Source organism: Pinus tabuliformis, chromosome 9, assembly GCF_031772625.1.
Source record: "Pinus tabuliformis cultivar Carrire ecotype Pingquan chromosome 9, CPIR1, whole genome shotgun sequence".
Classification (NCBI taxonomy): domain Eukaryota; kingdom Viridiplantae; phylum Streptophyta; class Pinopsida; order Pinales; family Pinaceae; genus Pinus; species Pinus tabuliformis.
The window spans coordinates 1,356,384,303-1,356,390,302 of NC_142307.1; positions in this window are offsets into that span (position 1 = coordinate 1,356,384,303).

Below are 6,000 nucleotides of genomic sequence, written 5' to 3' on the forward strand. Positions count from 1 at the left end.
GGAGGTCTGGACGCAGTGCAAAAGGAGACCTGTAGCTGTCAAGAGGAGTACTAATACGCAGTTGAAGAAATAATGAAGCCGCATATAAGTAAACACAGGACATAAAGAACAGTTATGATACGCTGTTCATATACCCAATATTGTTTATGTTGTATACGCAATATGGAACCACTTTATACGCTGGGAATGGTTATACATATATACGCTGGAATAATGAAGCCGCAGTCCATACAATATATACGCTGGAATAATGAAGCCGCAGTCTATACATATATACGCACAATTAATGAAGCCGCAATCTTTGGAATGAAGACGCAGTCCATACATATATACGCACAGTTAATGAAGCCACAGTGAACACCTATGTGCAGTCACGGAGACAGTCATATGAACTCCGATACTTCTGATATTTTGAAGAACAGTTACATGATAAATGTCGGAACTCTGTCCACTATAATAATCATACTATTAAGGGAATGAAGCAGTAGTGGAGCCGCAGTCTAGAACGCAGAAATCACACATGCTAGATCTCGCATGGAGAAGCTGGATCTGACTGCACCTCGGTTAGGGTATGAGGTGCATTCATGACCAGAACTCGAAGGTATGATGAGGACGCAGAATTGATCCATGAACTGGGCTAAATATTCTCTCGGCATACCTCTGAACTAAAGGCACAAAACTCGGATGGATAAGGAAATGAAGATCTCGGATAAGGACACTGCAATGAGGTCTGAGCTATATAGATTCTCAACAGAGACCTAATCCTTATAATGAAAGTCTCTGCATTACATGAATAGATTGATATGACAATCTCAGCATAAAGATATCTCCGCTCTTTCAGAGATATTCCTGTATCAGTCTCGGCATATAATCTCGTTGAAGAGAATTTCAATAATGACTGTGTCTACTGCAATCTGAGCAGTGACAATCAAATCAAGAGCTGCAGTCTCGAAGGGAGCAGTGATGGATCTACTCTCTCGGATCAACGAAGGTCATTTTGAATATTATCTCTATTTCATATATATTACTGTCTCAGCATAACCAGATTAATGAAGTATGTTTCGGTGATGACATTGATTCTTGGCATCCCTGAAAAAGGAGATATACCATATCAATAGTCTCCATTGTATTCGGATCTAGTGATCTCGACATGAATATGATCTCAGAAGCAGTCACAATGACAAGGATCACAAGAAGTAATAACATGATTATTACAATTTAAGTATAATGAAAGAAGCAGTACAGCGAAGTGTTGTCGTAGTCTTTATGGTGCAGAGATCCTAAGGGCAACCATAGCGTAACAATGATACACTAAAAGATATTGCGACAACAATGAAGTTCTTGGTGATGCAATGATGTTAGAGGAGCAGCAAGATGGTGATCTCAGCAGTGCTCAAGAAAGAGACTCATAATCCGCAGCTTCAGAAGGCCTGAATCCGCAGTCTGTTGACCCTATCCACAGTATAAGGAGGTCTGGAAGGACAGTGTTTCGATTGCTATAAATAAAAGAAGCATGGTGACAGCACATTGATAAGGGCTGTTCCTTAGGACTGTTTCAAGGTTGATAAGTCACTGTCATCAGAATCAGCATATGTTATTAGTTGCTGACTGTTTGAGGATCATAGGCCTATCTTGCTGCTGGGCTAGGCCGCAGGCCATAGCGAGCAGCATAGGTTGTTCTATCAGTCTTGGACTGCGTGGCCTACTGCAGACTTGAAGGCCTTCATTATTGATGAAAAGGATAACTGCTAAAGCAGTGTCAGTTAGTACAGCAAGAAGATCACAGTGTTCTGGAAATTATATTGAGTCAAGGTTTGACTATGTTCGACACAGTTTGATGAGCTTCCTATTGATGCCACCTGAATGGACATCAAATGAGTTCAAAGACTTTTGCAGAGAAGCTGGCATTAAGAGGGAGACTACCACTGCATATACCCCTGAGCAGAATGGTGTTGCTGAACGCAAAAATAGGACTATTGTGGAAGCTGCCCGTGCCATGCTATGTGACCAGGGTCTTCCAAAGTTTCTGTGGGGAGAAGCTGCAAATACTGCTGTGTACATTCAAAACCGATGCCCTCATTCCGCTTTGGACTCCAAAACTCCCGAAGAGTTTTTCTCTGGTAAGAAACCTGATGTCTCACATTTTAGAATTTTTGGATGTCCTGTCTATTTTCATGTGCCGAAAGAAAAGAGAAGTAAGCTGGATGCTACTGGGAAGAAAGGAATGTTTGTGGGCTACAGTGAGACTTCTAAGGCATATAGAGTCTATGTACCTGATCAAAGGGAAGTAGAGATAAGCCATGATGTTACTTTTGACGAAGATGCTTCCCTGAAGAAAGTAGTAGATCTTCCTAGATCTGAAGAAAACCATGAAGAAAGACCTGGAAATCTGGAAGAACCCCAGGCTGAGACTATGCCTGATGTTGAAGGGCCAATGGACCCTATTGATCCTTCCCCTTCTCTAGGAAAGAAGCCATCATGGCTCAGGGACACCCTCGAAGATGCTGAGGGTCATGCTGCCCCAAGGGGAACATTCCGAGAAAGCAAGAAGCCGTGTAGATACCAAGGGTATCTAGCTGCCATGAGTACTATTATACAATCTGAACCTGGATCTTTTGAGGAAGCCATCAAGCATAAAGTCTGGAAGGATGCTATGAGGCTATTATGAAGAATGATGTCTGGGATGTGGTCCCGAGACCGAAGGACAAATCTGTTGTCACCGCTAAATGGCTCTACAAGATTAAACATGGATCTGATGGGAGTGCTGAAGAGTTTAAGGCAAGATTTGTTGCCCGTGGCTTCTCTCAAAAGGAAGGAATTGACTATGACAATATATTTGCACCTGTGGCTCGATATACCACCATCCGATCCATCATAGCCCTTGCTGCTACGCAAGGATGGAGTCTTCATCAGATGGATGTCAAGACCGCTTTTCTGCATGGTGCAATAAAGGAAGAGGTGTATGTAGAACAACCTCTGGGATTTGAAGTTCAAGATCAAGACACTTATGTCTGCAGGTTGAAGAAAGCCCTCTATGGGTTAAAGCAAGCACCCAGAGCTTGGTATGAGAGGATGGATAGTTACTTGATGAAGCTGGGCTTCACTCGAAGCAATGCTGATCCAAACCTTTACTTTAAGGTTGAGGAAGGAAAGCCTCTCATTCTAGTGCTGTATGTGGACGACCTCTTCCTGACAGATGATGACCCTCTCATTCATCAATGTAAGAGGGAGCTTGCTGCTGAGTTCGAGATGAAAGACCTAGGACTGATGCACTATTTCCTAGGCCTGGAGGTCTGGCAAAGACCTGGAGAGATTCTCCTTTCTCAAGGAAAGTATATTGTGAAGCTTCTGGAAAGATTTGGGATGGTGGACTGTAAGTCCATGTCGACCCCAATGGAACTCAACTTTAAGAAGTTGAGTGGCAGCGCTGCAGGGCCTATCTTGGCCAATCCTACTGAGTATCGTCAACTCATAGGAGCTTTGATGTTCTTAGTGAACACCAGTCCGGACATATGTTTTGCAGTGAATACTTTGAGTCAACAGATGGTTGAGCCTCATCATTTTCACTGGGTTGGTGCCAAGAATCTTTTGAGATATCTTCGGGGCATGATAAACCATGGGCCGAGATACACTGCCGGGAGTGTGATACTCCGGGGATATACTAATGCCGATTGGGCTGGCAGTGTGGTGGATCGTAAGAGCACATCTGGATGCTGTTTCAATCTTGGTTCTGCTTCGATCTCATGGATGAGCAGGAAGCAGAAGTCGGTGGCTTTGAGCACCGCGGAGGCCGAATACATTGCTGCTAGTATGGCCTGTTGTGAAGCAGTTTGGTTGAGGAAGCTCTTTAGTGAGCTGTTCCAACATGTGCTAGATACCACTGTAATACTCTGTGATAATCAGAGTGGGATTCGTATGACTGAGAATCCTGTGTTCCACGACCGATCCAAGCATATTGATATCAGGTACCACTTTATCCGGGATATGGTACAGCGAGGCGCCGTAAGGCTCGATCATATAGGAACTGATGAGCAGGTCGCGGATACTCTCACCAAGCCCCTGGGGAAGGTCAAGTTCCTAACCTTCCGTGAGAGTCTTGGTGTCGTGGAAAGACCCTATGATATGGGTCCTGTTGGACGATGAGCTCTGGGAGCTCTGGGGGGCTTTGGGGATAGCTTCTCAGAGCTATAAGCACTCATAATGCTTCTGCCCCACCCTTGTGATTATTGAGCTGGTTCGCCACTCATTTAATCTGTGCCCCGTATGCATCCTACCCATTGAGTTCAGGGCTCATGGGAAGTACCTCTCATTTGGCCAATGAGGTGTGGAAAAGCTAGAGACTATTAGCAAAGACTGATGGACGCATCAGAGATTGCCGTACTCTCTATCTAGGATGGCATGGTCCAACCACTTGATCTGGGATCAAGATTTGTGAGGTCTGGGACCTCTGGACAGATTATGTCAGTCGGGGAATGATGTCTTTGTGACTGACCCACTTCTGTTCTGAAATAAAGAAGCCAGCAAAGCAAGTTTCGGCGGGATGACTCACGATGTTAATTGCACTAATAGATGGAGTTCTCCCTAGTTGAGAGGGAGTGTTAAAATTGGACAACTAGGTCCAAACTCCATGTTCTGATGCTCAGATTAAGAGGCTAATATTTTTGTTGGATTCCTCTTTCTGAGAGGTGTAAAATCCATATAAAAATAGTCTTAATCCGATGAGCAAAACTTATATTTTGAATTTATTATTCTTAATAAATTATATGTGCAAGGTCAGCCAGTTTTGTAATGTAGGCTCACATGCCCAACAGATGTGTCACACACCCTCATTGATGGATATATATACAGGAAAAGTTGAAGAGAATTTGAAGACAACTCAACTCACATCTTCCTCTCTCATCCTAAAAGTACGAGCTACCAGGAGGGTTGTTGTGACACATGCTGGGCTGGCTGACCAAAGGAGACTTTGCTGGTTGAAGCATCCTGTTGACTGCCGAAACGAACACATTCATTTTTTTCTTGTTCTTGATTTGTCTTCTGTAAGATCTGCTTATATGTTCTATCTGCATTTCGCTTATCTACTTGTATGATTGTTGTGAGAAAAGTGAAATCGCTCTTAGCATAGAACATCTACAAAACTTTACAGTTACCCATAGAGGTGAGTTGGTTTCTACAGGGGAGGGTCATCCAGATCCTCCATTTGGTTTTACTGATTCTTGATGGTGTGGGGAACTTCACCGATGTGGCAAGGTGATCGACAAGAGGAGATCGGGGGAGGCCCGGGTAGACGAGGATTCAATCCCACTAGGATTGGATTGCATCTTTAGGAGTTTACTCTTGTAGTGCATGAGATGGGCTATTCGGTAAGGCAGCTTCATGAGGATTTGGAAAGAGTTTTGCATCGTCAGGATGTTCTACTTATTGGCAGTAGACAAAGGGGTTCTAACGCCCCTATCTCGCAAGATAGTGAGTGGAACAAGGGGTGCTTCAAACTGATCAAGTTGGCTTGGGATCCTGGTATCGAGGGACCCCTTCACTATAGGACAATACAACAATCAGGGACGATCCAATGGCATTTTTGGGACCCTAGGTGAAGTTTGCAGAGACAGTGGGGATCTACAGTCAGAGAGGGCGCTTGTTTAGGCAATACTTGAGGACAAGCAATTTTTGGTGCATTGGAGGAGCTTGCTGGATGAGGATGCCACTTGGGAGGGCGAGCACATACTTGGGCATCCAGCACTGAATTTTCTTGGGGACAAGCAACATTTGGGAGGGGAGGACTGTAATGTCCCTTCCTAAACTATTTTGGAACATGATTAATTTCTACATTTTGGGGCCAATTTTGGAGGTGATGGGGCCCACTCAATTTTATTAGGAGGCTAGAAGTTATTTTGATGTGGTTAAGTTATACATGGGGGCCACCCACACTAGGAGAATACGCATTCCCTACTTCGATTTGCATGGAGGGAAAATCGATGGTTAAGTGAGGGACCCACAATG